The following is a 24,755-nucleotide window of genomic DNA, read 5'->3' as shown; positions in this document are numbered from 1 at the left end:
GCAATACGAACCCTAATTTTTGGACGAGTAACAACCGTGTGTTCACTATACATCCCTCCAGACCACCAACTCTCTACTAAAGAATTTGAAACGCTCATCGACCAGCTGCCGCATCCATTTCTGTTGGTCGGAGATTTTAACGCGCACCACCCTCTATGGGGATGTAGAAGAACGGATTCTCGAGGCTCCTTAATCGAAAACTTTCTGTTGTCCTCCGGCTCCTGTATATTTAATAAAAAAGAGCCAACATACTTTAACGCAGCGCACTACTCATACACAGCAATAGATCTTGCTATCGGATCTCCTTCACTCTTGGCAACCACTGAATGGGCTGTAATTCATAACCTCTATGGAAGTGATCATTTTCCTGTTTGTCTAAAATACAAAGGAAATACGAGTGCAATGACTGTGAATGTAACCAGGTTTCGAGAACAGGGTGCGAACTGGACGAAATTCCGAAAACTCTCAAAACTATCGCGCTCATCAATTGAAACCCTAGGCATCGATGAATCTGAAGCGTTGGTCACACTACACATTGTACAGGCCGCAGAGCAATCCATCCCACATACATCTAACAATACACGGAACAAAAGACGACCTTGGTGGAACTCTGAGTGCAAAAATGCTCGTGACAATCAAAACAAAGCATGGTCGAAATTCCGCAGGTACCCTACAGTCGAAAACTTAGTGAATTTTAAGCGTGCAAAAGCAAACGGTAGACGTGTCCGACGAGAGCCTAAACGACAGAGCTGGCAATCCTTCCTCTCATCCGTGAACTCTTACACTGACACACATAAGGTCTATAACAGAGTAAGAGCACTCCAAGGGCACAGCACTCATTCGATGCCCCCTGTTAGTACTGCTGGTGATACACTTGAACACCAGGCAGATGCCTTAGGCCAACACTTCGAGTATATTTTCAGCTCAGCACATTATACAGACTCCTTTAGGCGATACAAACTTGCCGAGGAACGTAAACCTATTCGTGATGACAGGCCATCGGCGGGAGGGTACAATGCCCCCTTTACTATAGGTGAACTAAAGGCAGCACTGGCAAAGTGCGGCAGCTCAGCAGCTGGCTCGGACAGAATTACTTACGGCATGCTGAAACACCTACACGAAGAAACGCTTGACGTCATCCTCATTCTTTTCAACAGTGTATGGTCCTCTGGGCGTCTGCCCACGACCTGGAAAAAGGCAGTTATCATACCCATCCTTAAACAAGGAAAAGAAGCCACACTTGCTGCTAGTTACAGGAGTATAGCGCTGACCAGCTGTTTGGGCAAGGTGTTCGAAAAAATGGTGAATCGCCGCCTTATGTATTACCTTGAATACAATGGCCTCCTTGATCGTCATCAAGCTGGATTCAGGTCTGGCCGGTTGACAACTGACGAACTGGTAGCATTTGAATCTTATGTCAGGGATGCCTTCATTCATAAACAGCACTGCCTATCTGTATTTTTCGACTTAGAGAAAGCGTACGACACTACATGGCGTTATGGCATTCTCCGTGACCTGCGATCTTTTGGAGTGTCAGGAAACATGCTGAATACTATTGAAAGCTACCTTTCTGACCGTACATTTGTGGTTCGTGTTGGTAATGCCTTATCGAAGTGGTTTACGCAAAAAAATGGCGTCCCCCAGGGTGGTGTTCTTAGCTGCACACTATTCATCGTAAAAATGAACTCCATAAGCACCATTATGCCTAGAACAATCTCCTACTCTGTATATGTGGACGACATTCAGATCAGCTTCAAATCATGCAACCTAGCCACATGTGAACGTCAGATTCAGTTGGCAGTAAACAAGCTGTCAAGCTGGGCAGACAAAAATGGGTTTAAGTTTAACTGTGACAAGACTGTTTGCGTAGTCTTCTCAAAACTACGTGGCGTAAGGCCACCCCCCAATATTTTAATTAACAGACAAACCATAACTACCAAAAAAGATCACAAGTTTTTAGGTGTTGTGGTTGATGAAAAGCTCAGCTTTGTTGCACATATCAAACAGCTACAACTTAAATGCTTGAAAGCCTTAAACCTGCTCAAGATTCTCTCACATCAGTCATGGGGAACAGACCGTGACTGTCTGCTGAACCTTCTCAACAGTGTAGTGCTATCACGTATCGATTACGGCTCGGTGGTTTACGAGTCAGCTTCAAAATCTGCATTGAAGATGCTTGACCCAGTGCACCATCTTGGGCTTCGACTGGCTAGCGGTGCTTTCCGGACCAGCCCAACAGCCAGCCTGTATGTTGAGACAGACCGGTGGTCACTAGAACGGCGACGTCAGTTTACAAGTGTCACGTATGCCACCAAGGTGCTTTCCCATATCGACCACCCAGTTCGTGCGCTATTGCAGGATACATCGAACGCCCCCCTGTTTTTGAGGCGACCATCAGCTACGCCACCGTACCCCCTCAGAGTGGCCTCACACCTTGAAAATATGCACATACCGGTCTCCAATCTTCAACTAACCTCTCACAAGGACACTGTTGTGCCATGGGAAATGCAGGCTATCGATTGTGACTTGTCATTCCTAGAGGTAGGAAAAAATGGCCACCCAGTCGCGATCGATCAACACTTCAAGTACCTGCAGGCCAAATACAGGTGTGCTGAATATTATACTGATGCCTCCAAGTCCTCCGCAGTTGCATGTGCGGCACATGGTGCCGCTTTCTGTGAATCTAGAACAATGAACGAACATACCAGTATATTTACTGCAGAATGATATGGCATACTTTTAGCTGTAACGCACATTTTAAAGGAGAAAGAGCCAGCCTCGATCATATACACAGATTCTCTCAGTGCTGTGACTGCGCTGTCCTCCACTAGGATACTCAAAAACCCAGTTGCTAATACACTTCGAAAATGCATCATGTCAGCCCGCAAATCTAAGCTCAAAATCACGCTATGCTGGATTCCGGGACACTGCAACATTGCTGGCAATGAGATAGCGGACAAACTTGCGAAGTCAGCAGCACTCCGCCCATCAGTTGACGTAAACACCATCCCGTATGAGGACCTGAGGCCACTCATCATATCCCAAATGCGTAGACAATGGCAAGTAGAATGGAATGCAGTAAACGCAAACAAACTGCACTTAGTAAAGCCAAGAATAGGAAGATATCTGACTGAAAAACGTAACAGGCACCAAGAGGTTGCACTGTGCAGACTCAGGATCGGTCATACACATGCAACACACTCGCACCTTTTAAAGAATTCTCCAGCACCACATTGTGCAAAATGTGGTGATGAGCTGTCTGTCGTTCACGTTCTAATTACCTGTCCGTACCTCGAACCAGAAAGACTGTGTCACTTTTCAAAGCTGTACAAATGTCACATTCCGCCTCATCCACAATTTTTTCTTGAAGACGATCCCTTGTTTCCCCCAAAAGTAGTCTTAAAGTTTTTAGCTAGTGTAGGCTTCCTACATTCCATAACTTATTCTCACTAATCCCAGCCTCCTCTCAATCCTGAGGGAACCGCTGAGACTTTTTTTTTATCAAATGTCATGCAGCACGCACTCCTTGTCTTGACAAGGACTGTTGACGACACGGCATGACTTTGTAAAACCCATAAGCGTAGCCCGTTTTAAACCCATCACACATAGTCACTACACCTAAGTTTAAGTTCTATACACTACTCTTTTACTCTTGCCACCCTGAGTAGACATTTTTTTTATAATCAAACCGACCAAAAACCGTGTGTTTGGCGCTCTTTGGCCTGAGTTGCCCTTGCGCCACTAAAATCTACCATCATCATCATCACTTCTGTGCACACTCTACACATCAAAACAGCATGTCGTTGTCTGCTGGGTTCCAGGGCACAGTGAAATACAAGGGAACGTTTTGGCCGACAATCTGGCTGCTTGCGCCAATGTCACTACTGCCAATGCATCGACACCAGTCCCTGCACTTGACTTAAAAGCTTTTATAAAACGAAAGCTCAGGGGGTATTGGCAGAGCATGTGGGATAAACACACAGATAATAAACTCCATGCTATTAAGCCGCAACTAGGTTATTGGCCGCCACTATCAAAATCACGACACACGGAAGTAATACTAACAAGGCTTAGAACAGGACACACGCATTCGACGCACTCACTTCTTCTGTCTACCAGTGATCCACCATATTGTGAGAGATGTGGAGAGCCCCTTACGGTTCTCCACATTCTCGTCCAGTGCAATGAGCTAGATGCTCTAAGAAAAAAGCACTTTTTACTGCCCTACCGACAGCAGCTCCCTATACACCCTGGGATGCTCATCGGTAGGGATCCGCTTTTTAAACTGCAAACACTTTTTACGTTTTTAAAAGATGTCCAAAGCTTTCACCCGATATTTTGAGGTCATCCGTAGCACGATCTCTAAAGAGTGGTTGTGGCTGCGGTGACTATATCTTCATCATGGTTTTATTATCATGACATTTTGCCATCAGCTATCACCACACATATGTCACGCCACTGTCATGATTTTAGTTCTTTCATGTTTTAACCCGCGCTAGAGCGAGGAATTTTAAGGCCCCTTTACAGCCACGCACCATATCATTGTTCATATCTATAGTCAAATGAAATGGCGCTCTTTGGCCATCAATTGGCCCTTGCGCCACTAAAAGCTACCCATCATCATCAACACTTTCCATTATCCTACCGACAACACATACCTCTACACCCTGCAATGTTCGTTGGCAGGGAACCGCTTTTTAGTAATAAATCATTGTTAGCGTTTTCAAAAGAAATTCATATTTTCATATTATATACCTTGGCATTCCGTAGCACAACCTATCTAGAGAGGTTCTTGCTTCGGTGGCTACACAGGAAAGCACTTGCCTCACGGCCCTTGGACGCAAGGGTATGAACGAGTGAAGTACTTGTGCTAATGCCATACATGTCCACCATCGTTTTTCATTATCACTAACTTTTGTCACCTATTCACATCACACACACCTTTCACGGCATGGTCATGATTTTATTACTTGTATGTTTTTACCCGCCTTATTGCGAGGAATTTTATGGCCCTTATACAGCCGCTAATCACAATCATTGTCCACATTCTTTGTCCCATGAACTGGCACTCTTTGGCCATCAAATGGCCCTTGCGCCAAAAAACACCATATATTATCATGAACCACTGAGATTGTGTAATGCCGCTCACACCAACACTCACATGCAGATTTAGAGCAGGTGGCATCAGTAGTAATATTATTTTACTTGGATGGCCAAGCACAGGCTGAAATACTGGCAGACTTGGTGGTCAATAAGCATGTGTGCCAGACACACGTGAGTGCAGTGACAAGTTTCTCCGATCAGTGGGCCACTGAATGCTGAGCTAGGGTGTCAATATAAGATATAGTTAGTTTTTTATTGCGATGTACGAAAATGTCTTTCCTCATCATCTTCTTTCTTACCAGTTTCATACATGAGCACTACACCCAAACCTGTAATAAAGGTGCTTTTTTCGGTGATTTTTTTGAACACTTGATTATTTAAGCTTTATGATTCTCTCCTCCAACCCCATTTGGCGGCAGTAATGTCTCATGCGGCTGCACAATATGTAGTGTTTATGTTTACAGAGTTCTATGCAACGGCTATAAGCAAAGAAAGATTACAGGCAGTCGTCTTTGATAAGTGGTTATGTTGTGTGAGCTGCATACTAGCCATCTGTAAAGCTTTAAGGTGGTAGGCCACTCAAAAACAAAAATTTTTTTAAGGGCAGGCAAGGTTGAAATAACTGTTTCCTCATAACCAGTATGTCTTATTTAATTTACTCAGCTATTTACAGCGCAAAATATTGAATACTTATTTATTGGGAGGTAATCTTTGTCAAAAATTGCATTAAAAGTGCTAGCCACGCTAGCTGTGATTAGTGACTAATGGGTCGCTTTATTCACTAAAGCTGACATTTGTGTAACTAATGGCTGGAGCTATGCAGTGAACTAGAATAAATATTATGCAGTGAATATAAAGGAAGTAATGCTAAAAAACGGAAAAAGAGCCAATATAGACAACCTGTTGGAGAATTCAGCTGTGAACTGAAAAATATTTGATAGATTTCTTTTATTCTAGTTCACTGCACAGATAGATATGTTGTAAATCGTTGTGCGAAATTTCAGTTCAAAGTATACGCTGAGAAATACGTTATGAAAGTTTGTGTCGCAACATTTGGAGCAAATTGTTATTTTCAGAAAAACGTAAATGAAAATTTCTGAGCTTGTAAAAGGGTCACAATCTTCGCATGCTGGCCTAAAATGCACTAGATTCATAGCTGGGTCCTTGTGCGGAAGCATTATTGTCTCCTTTTGTTCGGGTGGCTGGTCGTCTTTTCTTCCTGGCCTGTTTTGTCCCATCCGCTGACTTGCGTTTAGCATTCTGCATGCGCAGGTGATCTCTGGCGATGCAAGCTTTCGTCGTGTGGTACCCTGGTTCTATGCCAGCTTGCCTTAGAATATCTAGGGTGCTTACACTGCCATTATTAAAGTGTGCCACAGCATCATGCAACGCAAACATTACTGTAGGCAAGCTTACGTAGAACTCTTTGGGTGCCCGCTGCCATATTAGGCCATTGAAACACTCATTAGCATTTTGAGTCATTCCATGAAGGCACTTCATGAGAAGTTCATCAGAGCACGGATCTCGGTAGACAGTTTTAACTTTGTTGAGCACATCATTTGGAAGTCCTCCTTTGTGTACATAATTCCCTTGGCCAAGAGCTTCAACTCTTTGGTATCCGCACCAGCTTCTCGGTTCAAGTAGACGCAGGCCATGTCTCGGCTGCCTGTCGGTAGAGCAGCAATGAAAAAGACTGGCAAGGGTAGCCTTTTTCATTGCAGAAAGGTTGCCCACATTAGCTCTTATGCCGATGCCATAGTAGTTTTGCAGGCGGTCAATGAGGGCATCAGTGAGCTTTCCCTTACCACCGAGTCCACGCACTGTCTTCAGTTTTCTGAGGTGGCAGCCAACATGCTACTGGACATGCCCAATGCATTGCAGTTTCTGCACACTGTCCTTTCCATACATGTATTTGACATAAGCATAGCTCTTGGAATCACCATCGCCGTAGTACTGCAGGTATTTCAAATCTCTTTTGCCTTATTTATTTATTTATTTATTTATTTATTTATTTATTTATTTATTTATTAAGATACCTACAGCGGCCAACTGGGCATTATTGTAGGGGGAAACAAACAGGAAAAGATACAGGTAGTATATACAACATGAAAAGCAACAAATACTATGTAGGAATAAGGATAATATTACCACTCTACACATAAATAACATTATAAAAAGACTAAACATCACGTTACTAAGAGGTTGAAAGAGGTTGTACAATACGAAAAAGCAACACAACATGATAATAAAGTAAAACTTTTAAACATAAATTATTTTTATAAATGCATAACCTCATAAGAAAGACAGTAGAAAACAAAACTAGGCAGAAGCTGTAAATTGTGAGCTAAAACTCAAAATATCCCACATATGTCATGTAAAACGTAGTTAAACAAACATTCTGCGAGGGCTTCATCAAAGGAAGTCGGCAATGACAGTACAACTTCATTCGGGAGTTTATTCCAGTCATGGACTGTCAACGGAAAAAAAGAATGTTTATATAGGTTGATCCGACACCTATATTCCCTAACCTTCAGGGAATGGTCTACGCGGGCAGATCTATAGGTACGATCAAGTATGTAGGTTTCTTTCCTTAAGCCTGTCGCACCTATCAAAATTTTGTGGAACAGTTTCAGGCGCATGTATTCCCGCCTGTCCTGCAAAGACGGCCATCCAAGATTGTCCCGTATATCGGAAGAGCTTTTTCTGAAATCATAGTTTGATGATACAAACCGTGCTGCACGCTTTTGGATGCGCTCTAATTCGTCAATACATGTCTTTGTAACGGGGTCCCATGCGGAACATCCATAATCCAATATAGTGCGAACATTTGAAAAGTAAAGCAATTTCTTTTAACTTAGGAGGAGCTTGCTTGAAGTTACGCTTTAAGAAGTTGAGGACCCGACTAGCCTTCGCTACTACGTAATCAATATGGTCATTCCAGGAAAAGTCATTTTTGTATAAAACCCCTAAATATTTGTAGCTGGGTGCAATCGTGAGGCTTTCGCCATCAAAAAAGTGTTTGGTATGTAAAGTATGACGTTTTGTAGAAAACTGGACAATGTTACATTTAGAAAAATTTAGCGTCATTTTCCACGTATTGCACCATAGTAGTATCTTGTCGAGGTCCTTTTGTAGTTGTACACGGTCATTCAAAGTATTAATTTCACGGTAAAGACAACAGTCATCGGCATGCAATCTGAGACGGGTTGATACTCCTTCACGTATATCATTGATAAATATCAAAAAAAAGAAGAGGCCCGCGTACAGATCCTTGAGGAACACCTGACAAGACTGTTTTATGTGATGAGGTCATTCCGTTAAGAACAACACAGTTTTCGGTCAGTAAGGTAAGCCTCAATCCACTAGAAAAGCGCCGTGGGAATATTAAGTGCAGACAGTTTTACAAGTAATAAATTGTGTGCTACTGAGTTGAAGGCCTTTTGGAAGTCTAAGAAAATACAGTCCACCTGTTTCCCGCAGGGGCACATGCGCAAGTACCCCGCAGGGCCGCCTGCGCAAGTTGGCGTTTGGTGTGTAGCGACACCACGGACCCGAGCTAACGGGGGAGTTTCTACTCCCTCCCACGCCTAGCCGTGCGTGGCTTTGCCGTGTCCGGGAAAAAGGGGATCCTGGTGGTTGAGCCGACGCCTGGTCATTGGACCTTGAAAGCCCCCCGGCAGAGGCAACACACCCCTTTGGCCCCGGCTTCACGTAGACGGCACCCCTGGGCTGACCCACCCAGGGGAAATCGGCAGTCGCCTTTTCCTATCTCTCTCTCCCTACATCTTCGTCTTTTGTTCTCACTTTACATCTTTCCTGTCTTCTCCTCACTTCATTTTACTTCCAATTTTTCCTGGCTGCAAGGGTTAACCTAGTGTAAATATCCAACCTTGGGTAGATATATTAGGTTATAGCGGCCATGTACGGCTGGCGCCTGCGCCTCCTTCGCGTCTCGCAGCGTCCCCTTGTTGGGCTCGGTGGTGGGTGGCTGGCACGGCCGCCGAATAAGCTATCAAATTTATGGGAACCCTAGCCCTCTTACAACTAATCGCCCCTCCAAGAGGTGGCGCACCGATGCAATTTTTGAGTTTGTTCCAAACATAACAGATAACCTCCCCAAATACCACATAATTCACTGTGAAAGTACAGAAAAGAAAGCTAGAAGTATTTCACCTTTTCTTGTGTCCAAATGTCTCATAGAAACGCTGGGCGCAGGCTACAAGGCCACAAAGACTGCCAGTGGTGAGCTGTTACTTGAATTAAAAGACAACGCACAGTACCAGAGACTACATAAACTCACAGCATTTGGGGATCAGCCTATCACAATCACACCCCATTGAACCTTGAACACAGTGAAGGGTGTTGTATCAGATGGAGAATTGATGGACCTCTCTGATGATGAACTTCTAACAGGCTGGAAAGAGGAAAACGTCATTCAGGTGCAGCGTATCAAAATAAGAAGAGAAAATAAGGAAGTCCCAACGAAGCACATTATACTAACTTTCGCATCTAGCACCCTCCCAACTGAAATAGCAACAGGATATCTTAAACTGCCAGTTAGACCATACATACCCAACCCGCGGCGCTGCTTTAAGTGTCAGAGGTTCGGGCACGGCTCCCAGAGCTGCCGAGGACAGATTACCTGCGCGAAATGCGGCACCAAAGGTCATACCGCCGACGATGACTGTCAGCTACAAGTGCACTGCGCAAACTGTGAGGGTGACCATCCTGCATATTCCAGGTCATGCGTGGCCTGGAAAATGGAAAAAGAAATTATTAGTACAAAGTTTAAATTGAACATAAGCTTCCGTGAAGCGCGGCAGCGCGTTTCCCCGCATTTTGCTGGGAACACATCGTATGCCGAAGTGGTGCGAGGGGGGTCAGCACCACTTCGGTTTTCGGCAATGCCTTGGACCACGCCCAGCGTGCCGAGGCAAACGCCACAAGCCCCCATGGGGGGAGCAGCCTCGGCTGCCCCACCCTCCTTGAATACAGCCCCACCGAAGGCTCCTGTGAACCTTGGCAGCTGCCAGGGCACCACACAAACTAAAGAGGTCTCCTCGACCTCAAGCCCGGTGGGGTTTAGGGCTCCGTCTGTCACGACAAAGCCTACAACGAAAGCATTATCTGTCGCCTCTCCTGAGGCGATGGACACATCAACTGCACCGGCGCAGACTGCGCCAAAGGAGCGGCGGGGTTCCCTCGACCGCTCTAAAAAAGACAAAATGGTAATTACAGGGCCTTCTAAAGGCTCTGTAAGATAAGTCACTTCTCTCTTTAGACACCAGCCACACTCATCTCGTACACACAGCACTTCTTTACTCCCATAATGGAGACACAAATTATACAATGGAACGTCAGAGGACTACTTCGAAACCTCGACGATGTCCAAGAACTTTTTCACAAACATTCTCCAAAAGTGCTGTGTGTACAGGAAACACACTTAAAATCCAAGAATACAAGTTTCTTGCGTCAATATGTTGTCTTCCGAAAGGACAGAGATGATGCTGTGGCGCCATATGGTGGTGTAGCCATTATAGTTAATCGAGGAGTAGCATGCAGTCATCTACCACTACTAACATCCCTAGAGGCAGTGGCTGTTCGAGCAGTTCTATTGAATAAGCTCGTCACCATCTGCCCTCTATACATACCGCCGCAACACCGCCTAGAAAAACATGATTTCCAGTCTTTAATAGATGAGTTACCTAAACCTTATTTGGTTCTAGGGGACCTGAATGCGCACAGCGGTTTATGGGGTGGCTGTCGATGTGATGCACGAGGTCGTCTCATTGAACAGTTCCTCTTTTCATCAGGTGCTTGTCTGTTGAATAGAAAAGAGGCAACATATAATAACCTTGCAAACAATACTTACTCCTCCATAGATCTCAGTGTCGCATCTCCTTCACTTGTACCATTACTTCAGTGGAAAGTCGTAAATAATCCATGCGGAAGTGACCATTTTCCTTTAGTTTTGAGTACACCAATAACATCTGAATATCCTCCACATGTTCCCAAATGGCTTATACACAAAGCCGACTGGGAACAGTTTCATAACAATGCTCAGTTATGTTGGACTGACATATGTGGACTAAGCATAGATGAAGCTGTGCAGTACTTCACAGCTCTCCTTATTAACGCAGCAGCCAAATGCATCCCACAAACATCTGGACAGCCCAGCAAGCGACACGTCCCATGGTGGAACACAGAGTGTCGTAATGCGCGAAAGGAACAGAACAGGGCATGGAGGTTGCTGCGCAACTCGCCGACAGCGGAAAACCTTGAGAGCTTTAAGAAAATAGAGTCTCAAGGCAGGAGAACGCGTCGGCAGGCCAGAAGAGAAAGCTGGCAGAAGTTTTTGTCAGGGATCAACTCATACACACAGGAGGCTAAAGTCTGGAACATGGTTGGTAGGATAGCAGGAAAACAAGTACACACACTTCCACTCGTGAACACTCAGGGTGATACCTTGGAAGATCAGGCAAACTTTCTCGGTTCACACTTTGAACGGGTATCCAGCTCATCCCACTATACCGACACTTTCCAAAAATACAGAACAAGAATAGAAAAGCAGAAACTCGAACACAAATGCGCTAGATACGAGGCATATAACCAAGCTTTCAGTCTAGCGGAGCTCCGAACATCCCTAAACTCCTGCAGTACTTCTGCCTCAGGTTCTGACCGTGTGGTGTACGAAATGTTAAAAAACCTACCAGCCGAAACACGAAAAACCCTACTTTGTTTGTGCAATGCTATCTGGTTTTCTGGCACTATCCCTGCCTCCTGGAAAGAGGCTATTATTATTCCCATTTTGAAAGAAGGCATGGACCCTTCTTTAGCTTCGAGTTATAGGCCTATTGCACTTACGGGCTGCTTGTGCAAAGTATTCGAAAAAATGATAAACTGCTGACTTGTACATATCTTTGAAACAAACAATTTGCTCGACTCATTTCAGTGCGGGTTCCGAGAAAGTAGATCCACCACAGACCACCTTGTTCGTATTGAGGCACAGATCAGAGACGCCTTCGTCCATAAACAATATTTTCTCTCTGTGTTCCTCGATATCGAAAAGGCCTGTGATACAACATGGCGTTTCGGAATTGTAAGAGACCTGTCCCACCTTGGTGTGCGAGGAAGAATGTTTCATATAATCGAAAGTTACCTGTCAAACCGGACATTCCGTGTCCGTGTGGGCAGTATGCTCTCCCAAACATTTGTCCAGGAAACAGGCGTGCCACAAGGTGGCGTGCTTAGTTGCACACTTTTTATTATCAAAATGAATTCTTTGCACTTGTTCATTCCCCGCAATATGTTCTATTGTAGATATGTCGACGACGTTCAGCTTGGCTTCAAGTCATGCAACTTGGCCATGTGTGAGCGGCAGGTTCAGCTGGGTTTAAATAAGGTCTCCAAATGGGCAGATGAAAACGGATTTCGACTTAACCCACAAAAAAGCACGTGTGTCTTGTTCTCTCGAAAGAGAGGCATGCACTCTGAACCTGACATTCGACTGAACGGGCAACGTCTGTCCGTCAAAGCCGAGTATAAATTCTTAGGCTTAATCTTGGACAACAAGTTGACCTTCGTACCGCACATCAAGTATTTAAAAACAAAATGTTTAAAAGCCATGAATGTTATAAAAGTGTTGTCACGTACTATGTGGGGTAGTGATAGGCAATGCCTCATGAACCTCTATAGAAGTCTCATTCGCACCCGCTTAGATTATGGGGCCGTTGTCTATCAGTCTGCTACTCAAAGTGCCTTGAAGATGCTGGACCCCGTACACCATTTGGGCATCCGCCTTGCTACGGGTGCTTTTCGCACCAGCCCCGTAGAAAGCCTTTATGTTGAGTCAAATGAGTGGTCGCTTCATCTGCAACGAACTTACATGTCCTTTGTTTATTTCCTTAAGGTGAAAGCAGACAAGAAGCACCCCTCATACTCTACTATTAATGATCTGTCGAGGTACATTCTGTTTCAAAACAGGCCTTCATTGAGGCAGCCCTTCTCAGTTCGCCTGAAGAGTCTAGCTGAGGAAACTGGAGTCTCACTTGAACACAGTTCAATGGCTCCTAAAGTATACCCGCCACCGTGGCAGTGGCAGATTATAGACCGCGATGTGTCTTTCCTAGAAGTAACAAAACATGCACCTATTGCCCATATCCAAACATACTTCCTGGAACTTCAACACAAATACACACGTCATGAGTTTTTTACAGATGCCTCCAAGTCTAACTCCTCTGTGTCCTACGCTGCTGTCAGCACATCTTTTTCGGATTCTGGCCCTCTACATCCAGGCACAAGTATCTTCACTGCGGAAGCTTATGCGATACTTGTGGCAGCTAAACACATCAAGCAATTACAAATACAAAAAGCAGTGATTTACACAGACTCCCTCAGTGTGGTAACGGCTCTGCACACTCTTAAAAAACAAGAAAACCCAGTCCTTGTCTCATATTACTTCATTTTGTGCACACTCTACACACTCAAACAACACGTTATAGTGTGCTGGGTGCCAGGGCACCGTGAGATTCAAGGCAACGTGAGGGCAGATCAGCTCGCTGCATCCGTCCACAAAAGCACTGCCCCTACACTCATATCAATCCCGGCCCTTGATCTTAAGCCGTCTCTCAAACGAAATCTCAGGGACTACTGGCAGAGCAAGTGGGATACACACACACAAAACAAACTACACATTGTTAAGCCACACCTTGGTCATTGGCTGCCCGTATCGAAATCGCGTCATACAAAGGTAATACAAGACTCAGGATAGGGCACACTTACACGACACACACACATCTTTTGTCCGGTGGGGATCCACCATTGTGTGACAGATGTGGTGAAGAATCAACAGTCCTTCACATTTTAATTCAGTGCAAACAATTGGACACTCTAAGAAAACAACACTTTCCATTACCCTACCGACAACATATACCTTTACACCCTGCAATGTTCGTCGGTAGAGAACCGCTTTTTAGTCATAAGTCATTATTCGCGTTTTGAAGAGAAATTCATGGTTTTCATATCATATTCCCCGGCATTCCGTAGCACGACCTCTCCTGAGAGGTTTTCGCTGCGGTGGCTACACAAGAAAGCACTTGCCTCATGGCCCTTGGACGCAAGGGTATGAACGAGTGAGGCACTTGTGCCAATGCCATACATATCCACCATCGTTTTTCATTATCACCATTTTTTGTCACCTATTCACACCACACACACCTTTCACGGCATGGTGATGCTTTTATTAGCTGTTTGTTTCTACCCGCCTTACTGCAAAGAATTTTATGGCCCTTATACTGCCGCTAATCACAATCATTGTCCACATTCCTTGTCCCATGAACTGGTGCTCTTTGGCCATCAAATGGCTCTTGCGCCAAAAAACACCATATATCATCATCATCATCTTACTTTCAATCTTTCCTGTTCTCTCCTCTCTTCAATTTACTTCTGTTTTTCCTGCCGGCAAGGGTTAACCTTGTGTGGCTATCCAAAATAGGGTAAACCATATTATGTTATAGTAACTGCGTACGGCTGGCGTTGTGCAGACATGCCCACATGCTCCCCGCAGGGGCGCCTGCGCAAGTAGGCGTTTGGTGTGTAGCGACACCACGGACCCGAGCTAACGGGGGAGTTTTGACTCCCTCCCACGCCTAGCCGTGCGTGGCTTTGCCGTGTCCGGGGAAAAGGGGATCCTGGGGGTTGAGCCGACGCTGGGTGATTGGACCTCTCTCTCCCTACAACTTCGTCTTTCTTACTTTTTTTAGCTTTCCTGTCTACTTCTCTCTTCTGTTTACTTCCAATTTTCCTGGCGGCAAGGGTTAACCCTGTGCAAATAGCCTACCTTGGTCTAGGCGCATTGGGTGATAGTGGCGTTGTACGGCTGGCGTCTGCAGGTTTCAGCATCCGCAAACTTGTAGCGTCCCCTCGTTGGGCTCCGTGGTGGGTGGCCGCCAACGCTGCTGAACAACATACAATTAGCATGCAGAAAGCATTCCTTTTACTCAGTGATCGTGCCTCCTCAAAGCGGGTACGCACCGAAGACATCAATTTTTTCATCCGGCCAAGACAAATGTTTCCTCATTTCCACGTTATACACTGCGAAAAAACTAACAAGCAAGCCAGAACTGTATCCCCCTTCGTAGTTTCTAGATGCCTAACCGAAACTCTCGGTGCCGGGTACAAGGTTACCAAAATGGCCAGTGGAGATCTACTCCTTGAAATACGTGACAAAGACCAATTCGATAAACTGAACACCATCACAACGTTTGGAGACACACCCATCAGTATTACGCCACACAGGTTCATGAACTCATCTCGCGGGGTCGTATCGGACGTAGATTTGCTTGAGCTGACGGAAGCTGAACTTCTGGAAGGATGGAAGAGCCAGAACGTGACAAACGTACAGCGTATTAAGATCAGAAGAGATCAAAAGGAAATCCCAACCAAACACTTAGTACTGACCTTTGCTTCGAGCGATTTGCCGAAAACTATTCAAACTGGCTACACAAAGACATCCGTGAGACCATATATTCCCAACCCCCGCCGTTGCTTCCAATGTCAGAGATATGGCCACGGCTCGCAAAGCTGTCGTGCCCGGAAAACTTGTGCTCTGTGTGGAGTCGTGGGCCATGCGTCCGACAACTGCGAAGCACCTACACACTGTGTGAACTGTGGCGGTAATCATGCTGCGTACTCACGTTCCTGTTCTTTCTGGAAAAAAGAAAAAGAGATCATCACTTTAAAGATAAAAGAAAACATTACATTTAAAGAAGCAAAAAAAAGAGTCTCGCCATTTTATGGCCCCACATATGCTGATGCGGCGCGCCAGGGGGCAGTGTCGCACCAGCCCTCGCCACTCCTTCGGCCTGCGCAGAGCGAGCCATTAGCTGTGGCGCCTGCCTCCAAGGCGGCAGTAGTTGAGTCTACTCCGCCTACTATTGAACTGAGACCAGAGACTCCAGGGTCCTCGGGTCTCAAGGCCTCACCTCGCCAGGCGAGGCCCAAGCTTCGAAAAACCAGCTCGCATGAGCGGGCATCCAGTGCCTCCGAGGAGGCAATGGATACGGCGGCACCCTTGGTGCCAAAAGAGCGGCGCGGCTCTCTGAAGCGCGCCAAGAAAACCAAGAAGCTCATAACAGGGCCTGATAATAGCCCTGTTACTTGAGCTTGACCTTTCACCTTAAACAAGTCACTCCCTTAACGTACACACAGCACTACTTTACTTCCAATATGGAAACACAAATTATTCATTGGAACGTCAGAGGCCTGCTTAAAAACCTCGACGACGTCCAAGAGCTTTTATACAAACACTCACCTCAAGTGCTGTGTGTACAGGAAACACACCGAAAATCCTCCAATACAAATTTTTACGTCATATACCGAAAGGACTGAGATGATGCTGTGGCGTCATCCGGTGGCGTAGCCATTATTTTTAACCAAGAAGTAGCGTGTACACATTTACCACTCCAGATATCCCTTGAGGCGGTGGCTGTTCGAGCGGTACTTTTAAACAAACTCGTCACCATCTGCTCTTTGTATGTACCTCCCCACCAACAAGGAGTGTCGTAATGCGCGAAAGGAACAGAACAGGGCATGGAGGTTGCTGCGCAACTCGCCGACAGCGGAAAACCTTGAGAACTTTAGGAAAATAAAGTCTCGAGGCAGGAGAACGCGTGGGCAGGCCAGAAGAGAAAGCTGGCAGAAGTTTTTGTCAGGGATCAATTCATACACACAGCAGGCTAAAGTCTGGAACATGGTCGGTAGGATAGCAGGAAAACAAGTACACACACTTCCACTCGTAAACACTCAGGGTGATACCTTGGAAGATCAGGCAAACTTCCTCGGTGCACACTTTGAACGGGTATCCAGCTCGTCCCACTATACTGACACTTTCCAAAAATACAGAACAAGAATAGAAAAGCAGAAACTAGAACATAAATCCACTAGATACGAGGCATATAACCAAGCTTTCAGTCTAGCGGAGCTCCGAACATCTCTAAACTCCTGCAGCACTTCTGCCCCAGGTTCTGACCGTGTGGTGTATGAAATGCTAAAAAACTTACAGCCGAAACACGAAAAACCCTACTTTGTTTGTACACTGCTATCTGGTTTTCTGGCACTATCCCTACCTCCTGGAAAGAGGCTATTATTATTCCCATTTTGAAAGAGGGCAAGGACCCTTCTTTAGCTTCAAGTTATAGGCCTATTGCACTTACAAGCTGCTTGTGCAAAGTATTCGAAAAAATGATAAACTGCCGACTTGTACATATCCTTGAAACAAACAATTTGCTCGACCCATTTCAGTGCGGGTTTCGAGAAAGTAGATCCACCACAGACCACCTTGTTCGTATCGAGGCACAGATCAGAGACGCCTTTGTTCATAAACAATATTTTCTCTCTGTGTTCCTCGATATCGAAAAGGCGTATGATACAACATGGCGTTTCGGAATTCTCCCCGCAGGGGCGCCTGTTAAAGCTGGCGTTTGGTGTGTAGCGACACCACGGACCCGAGCTAACGGGGGAGTTTCTACTCCCTCCCACGCCTAGCCGTGCGTGGCTTTGCCGTGTCCAAGGAAAAGGGGATCCTGGGGGTCGAGCTGACGCTGGGTGATTGGACCTTTAAGGCCCCCCGGCAGAGCCAACACACCCCTTTGGCCCCGGCTTCACGTAGACGGCACCCCTGGGCTGACCCACCCAGGGGAAATCGGCAGTCGCCTTTTCCTATCTCTCTCTCCCTACATCTTCGTCTTTTGTTCTCACTTTACATTTTTCCTGTATTCTCCTCACTTCTTTTTACTTCCAATTTTTCCTGGCGGCAAGGGTTAACCTAGTGTAAATATCCAACCTTGGGTAGATATATTAGGTTATAGCGGCCATGTACGGCTGGCGCTTGCGCCTCCTTCGCGTCTCGCAGCGTCCCCTTGTTGGGCTCGGTGGTGGGTGGCTGGCATGGCCGCCGAAAAAGCTATCAAATTTATGGGAACCCCTAGCCCTGTCACAACTAATCGCCCCTCTAAGAGGTGGCGCACCGATGTAATTCTTGAATTTCTCCCGAACAAAAAAGACAACTTCCCAAAATACCTCATTATTCATTGTGAAAATACAGAAAAGAAAGCTAGAAACATTTCACCTTTCCTTGTATCGAAATGCCTTATAGAAACGCTGGGCGCAGGCTACAAGGCCACAAAGACCGCCAGTGGTGACCTGTTACTTGAAGTAAAAGACAACGCACAGTACCAGAGACTACATAAACTCACAGCATTTGGGGATCAGCCTATCACAATCACACCACATCGAACCATGAACACAGTGAAGGGTGTTGTATCAGATGGAGACCTGATGGACCTCTCTGATGATGAACTTCTAACAGGCTGGAAAGAGGAAAATGTCATTCAGGTGCAGCGTATCAAAATAAGAAGAGAAAATAAGGAAATCCCAACGAAGCACATCATACTCACTTTCGCATCTAGCACCCTCCCAACTGAAATAGCAACAGGATATCTTAAACTGCCAGTTAGACCATACATACCCAACCCGAGGCGCTGCTTTAAGTGTCAGAGGTTCGGGCACGGCTCCCAGATCTGCCGAGGACAGATAACCTGCGCAAAATGCGGCACCAAAGGTCATACTGCTGACGATGACTGTCAGCTACAAGTGCACTGTGCAAACTGTGAGGGTGACCATCCTGAATATTCCAGGTCATGCGTGGCCTGGAAAATGGAAAAAGAAATTATTAGTACAAAGTTTAAATTGAACATAAGCTTCCGTGAAGCGCGGCAGCGCGTTTCCCCGCATTTTTCTGGGAACACATCGTACGCCGAAGTGGCGCGAGGGGGGTCAGCACCACTTCGGTTTTCGGCAATGCCTTGGACCACGCCCAGCGTGCCGAGGCAAACGCCACAAGCCCCCATGGGGGGAGCTGCCTCGGCTGCCCCACCCTCCTTGAATACAGCTCCACCGAAGGCGCCTGTGAACCTTGGCAGCAGCCAGGGCACCGCACAAACTAAAGAGGTCCCCTCGACCTCCAGCCCGGTGGGGTTTAAGGCTCCGTCTGTCACGACGAAGCCTACAACGAAAACATTATCTGTCGCCTCTCCTGAGACGATGGACACATCAACTGCACAGGCGCAGACTGCGCCAAAAGAGCGGCGGGGTTCCCTCGACCGCTCTAAAAAAGACAAAACGGTATTTACAGGGCCTTCTAAAGGCTCTGTAAGATAAGTCACTTCTCTCTTTAGACACCAGCCACACTCATTTCGTACACACAGCACTTCTTCACTCCCATAATGGAGACACAAATTATACAATGGAACGTCAGAGGACTACTTCGAAACCTCGACGATGTCCAAGAACTTCTAAACAAACATTCTCCAAAAGTGCTGTGTGTACAGGAAACACACTTAAAATCCAAGAATACAAATTTTTTGCGTCAATATGTTGTCTTTCGAAAGGACAGAGATGATGCTGTGGCATCATCTGGTGGTGTAGCCATTATTGTTAATCGAGGAGTAGCATGTAGCCATCTACCACTACTAACATCCCTAGAGGCAGTGGCTGTTCGAGCAGTTCTATTGAATAAGCTCGTCACCATCTGCTCTCTATACATACCACCGCAACACCGCCTGGAAAAACATGATTTTCACTCTTTAATAGCCGAGTTACCAGAACCTTATCTGGTTCTAGGGGACCTGAATGCGCACAGCGGTTTATGGGGTGACTGTCGATGTGATGCACGAGGTCGTCTCATCGAAGAGTTCCTCTTTTCATCAGGTGTATCAGGTGCTGTTGAATAAAAAACAGGCAACATATTATAACCTTGCAAACAATACTTACTCCTCCATAGACCTCAGTATCGCATCTCCTTCACTTGTACCATTACTTCAGTGGAAAGTCATAAATAACCCATACGGAAGTGACCATTTTCCTTTGGTTTTGAGTACACCAATAATGCATGAATGTCCTCCACATGTTCCCAAATGGCTGATAAACAAAGCTGACTGGGAACAATTTCAAAAAATTACTCACCTAAGTTGGACCGAAATATGCGGATTAGGCATAGATGAAGCTGTGCAGTACTTCACGGCCTTTCTTACTGACGCAGCAGCCAAGTGCATTTCACAAACATCTGGACTTCCCGGCAAACGACATGTCCCGTGGTGAAACACTGAGTGTCAGAATGCGCGAAAGGAACAGAACAGGGCATGGAGGTTGCTGCGGAACTCGCCGACAGCGGAAAACCTTGAGATCTTTAGGAAAATAAAATCTCGAGGCAGGAGAACGCGCCGGCAGGCCAGAAGAGAAAGTTGGCACAAGTTTTTGCCAGGGATAAATTCATATACGCAAGAGGCCAAAGTCTGGAACATGGTCGGTAGGATAGCAGGAAAACAAGTACACACACTTCCACTCGTAAACACTCAGGGTGATACCTTGGAAGACCAGGCAAACTTCCTCGGTGCACACTTTGAACGGGTATCCAGCTCGTCCCACTATACTGACACTTTCCAAAAATACAGAAAAAGAATAGAAAAGCAGAAACTAGAACACAAATCCACAGGATACGAGGCATATAACCAAGCTTTCAGTCTAGCTGAGCTCCGAACATCTCTAAACTCCTGCAGTACTTCTGCCCCAGGTTCTGACCGTGTGGCGTATGAAATGTTAAAAAACCTACCAGCCGAAACACGAAAAACCTTACTTTGTTTGTACAATGCTATCTGGTTTTCTGGCACTATCCCTACCTCCTGGAAAGAGGCTATTATTATCCCCATTTTGAAAGAGGGCAAGGACCCTTCTTTAGCTTCAAGTTATAGGCCTATTGCACTTACAAGCTGCTTGTGCAAAGTCTTCGAAAAAATGATAAACAGCCGACTTGTACATATCCTTGAAACAAACAATTTGCTCGACCCATTTCAGTGCGGGTTTCGAGAAAGCAGATCCACCACAGACCACCTTGTTCGTATCGAGGCACAGATCAGAGACGCCTTCGTACATAAACAATATTTTCTCTCTGTGTTCCTCGATATCGAAAAGGCTTATGATACAACATGGCGTTTTGGAATTCTAAGAGATCTGTCCCACCTTGGTGTGCGCGGAAGAATGTTTCGTATAATCGAAAGTTACCTGTCAAACCGGACATTCCGTGTCCGTGTGGGCAGTGTTCTCTTCCAAACATTTGTCCAGGAAACAGGCGTGCCACAAGGTGATGTGCTTAGTTGCACTCTTTTTATTATCAAAATGAATTCTTTGTACTTGTCCATCCCCCACAGTATGTTTTATTGTACATATGTCGACGACGTTCAGCTTGGCTTTAAGTCATGCAACTTGGCAATGTGTGAGCGGCAGGTTCAGCTGGGCTTAAACAAGGTCTCCAAATGGGCAGATGAAAACGGATTTCGACTTAACCCACAAAAAAGCACGTGTGTCTTGTTCTCTCGAAAGAGAGGCATGCACTCTGAACCTGACATTCGACTGAACGGGCAACGTCTGTCCGTCAAAGCCGAGTATAAATTCTTAGGCTTAATCTTGGACAACAAGTTAACCTTCGTACCGTACATCAAGTATTTAAAAACAAAATGTTTAAAAGCCATGAATGTTATAAAAGTGTTGTCACGTACTACGTGGGGTAGTGATAGGCAATGCCTCATGAACCTCTATAGAAGCCTCATTCGCACCCGCTTAGATTATGGGGCCGTTGTCTATCAGTCTGCAACTCAAAGTGCCTTGAAGATGCTGGACCTCGTGCACCATTTGGGCATCCGCCTTTCTACGGGTGCTTTTCGCACCAGCCCCGCAGAAAGCCTTTATGTTGAATCAAATGAGTGGTCGCTTCATCTGCAGAGAACTTACAAGTCCTTTGTTTATTTCCTTAAGGTGAAAGCAGACAAGAAGCACCCCTCATACTCTACAATTAATGATTTGTCGAGCTCAACTCTGTTTCAAAACAGGCCTTCGATGAGGCAGCCCTTCTCAGTTCGCCTGAAGGGTCTAGCTGAGGACACTGGAGTGTCACTTGAACACAGTTTAATGGCTCCTGTAGCATACCCGCCACCGTGGCAGTGGCAGACTATAGACTGCGATGTGTCTTTTCTAGAGGTTACAAAACATGCGCCCATTGCCCATATCCGAACATATTTCCTGGAACTTCAACACAAATACACACGTCCTGAGTTTTTTACAGATGCCTCTAAGTCTAACTCCTCTGTGTCCTACGCTGCTGTTGGCCCTTCCTTTTCGGATGCTGGCCCTCTACATCCAGGCACAAGTATCTTCACAGCGGAAGCTTACGCGATACTTGTGGCAGCTAAACACATTAAACAATTACAAATACAAAAGCAGTAATTTATACAGACTCCCTCAGTGTGGTAACGGCTCTGCAGTCTTAAAAAACAAAAAAACCCTGTCCTTGTCTCACTTTACTGCATATTTTGCACACTCTACACACTCAACCAACATGTTGTGGTGTGCTGGGTGCCAGGGCACCGTGAGATCCAAGGCAACGTGAGGGCGGATCAGCTCGCTGCATCCGTCCACAAAAACACTGCCCCTACACCCATATCAATCCCGGTCCTTAATCTGAAGCCATCTCTCAAACGAAACCTCGGGGACTACTGGCAGAGCAACTGGGATACACACACACAAAACAAACTACACGTTATCAAGCCACACCTTGGCCATTGGCCACCAGTATCAAAATCACGTCTAACAGAGGTAACACTAACAAGACTCAGGATAGGACACATATACACGACACACACACATCTTTTGTCCGGTGGTGATCCATCATTGTGTGATAAATGTGGTGAGGCATTAACAGTTCTTCTCGTTCTAATTCAATGAAAACATTTAGACATTCTGAGAAGACAACGCTTCCCACTATCCTACCGGCAACATATACCTTTACACCCTGCAATGTTCGTCGGTAGGGAACCGCTTTTTAGTCGCAAATCATTATTAGCGTTTTTAAAGGGAATCCATAATTTTCATATCATATACCCGGGCATACCGTAGCACGACCTCTCTAGAGAGGTTTTTGCTGCGGTGGCTACACAGGAAAGCACTTGCCTCACGGCCCTTGCACGCAAGGGTACTAACGTGTGAGGTACTTGTGATAATGCCATACATGTCCACCATCGTTTTTCATTATCACCAACTTTTGTCACCTATTCACACCATGCACACCTTTCACGGCATAGTCATGATTTTATTACTTGTATGTTTTTACCCGCTTTACTGCGAGGAATTTTATGGCCCTTATACAGCCGCTAATCTTAATCATTTTTCACATCCCTTTTCCCATTAACTGGCCTCTTTGGCCATCAAATGGGCCTTGCGCCAAAAACAACTTATATCATCATCATGCCCACATGCTCTGCCACGTCTCCTTGTTGGACTCCGTTGTGGGTTGTAGGCGCCGTTACCGAAAAATCCACATTTTCCCATGGGATCCTCGATTCCCTCCCTAACTGATCGTGCCTCGAAAAGGGTACGAACCGACGCAACTTCACTACTTTGGCGCAAAAACAGAGAACATTCCCAAAATACCATGTCCTCCACTGCGAACAATCATCTACAAAAGCTAGAGCAATCTCACCCTTCTTGTGGCCAAGTGCTTGAGAGAGACCATTGGAACCGGTTATAAGGCCACGAAGATGGCAAGTGGAGATCTTCTTCTCGAATGAAAAAACGAGGAACAGTACAATAAACTCTCGCACCTTGTTCCCTTCGGTAACATCCCCGTCTTTGTGAGCGCACATCGTACCATGAATACAGTGAAGGGCGTGGTATCGGACGAAGATTTGATGACACTCAGTGAAGAAGAGCTTCTTGATGGATAGAAGGACCAAGCTGTAATCCACGCCTAGCGCATCGAAATCAGACGTAACAACAACGAAATTGCAACAAAGCACTTAATACTCACCTTCAACTCCTACACTTTACCTGAGACTCTCGAAACTGGCTATATAAAACTCCATGTCCGACCCTTCATTGCAAACCCGAGGCGTTGTTTCAAATGCCAGCGATTTGGTCATGCATCCCAGAGCTGCCTAGGGCAGCTGATCTGTGCTAAGTGTGGCACAACCGGCCACAGTGCTGATGAATGATGTAGTCATGATGAGGTCCTCTCTGCTAACTGCGAAGGTAGTCACCCCGCATACTCCAGAGCGTGCCCAGCCTGGAAAAAAGAAAAAGAAATAACTATAAAAGTAAAGGAAAATATCACATTCAGGGAAGCAAGACAACGGGTCTCACTAACATTGGCACTAAAAACACCTTTCGCCGAAGTGGTGCAACGAGGGGCGGCACCACGAAGGCCCTTGGCATTTGCCCGGACCTCGCCTAGCGTGCCGAGGCCAATGCCACAAGCCCCTATGGCGGGAGCAGCTAGCGCTGCCCTGCCCACTTTCAGCCTGTCCACACCAGCGACCTCGACAAGCTCTAACGGCAGCCAGGGCAATCACGAGGCCAAGGGGGCTTTATCGACCCCCAGCTCAGTGGGGACAAAGACTTCGTTGATCGAGGCGAAGTCTAAGCGACGCACAGATCGCTCTGTAGAGCGGGCGTCCAGTGTCTCGCAAGAGGCTATGGACACCAGTTCATGCCAAACGGCGCAGGGAGCGCCGAAGGAGCGGTGAGCTTCTCGCGACCGCCCCAAAAAA

Source organism: Rhipicephalus microplus, chromosome 6 (genome assembly GCF_043290135.1).
Source record: "Rhipicephalus microplus isolate Deutch F79 chromosome 6, USDA_Rmic, whole genome shotgun sequence".
In the NCBI taxonomy this organism is placed as follows: domain Eukaryota; kingdom Metazoa; phylum Arthropoda; class Arachnida; order Ixodida; family Ixodidae; genus Rhipicephalus; species Rhipicephalus microplus.
This window is presented reverse-complemented; position numbering follows the sequence as displayed.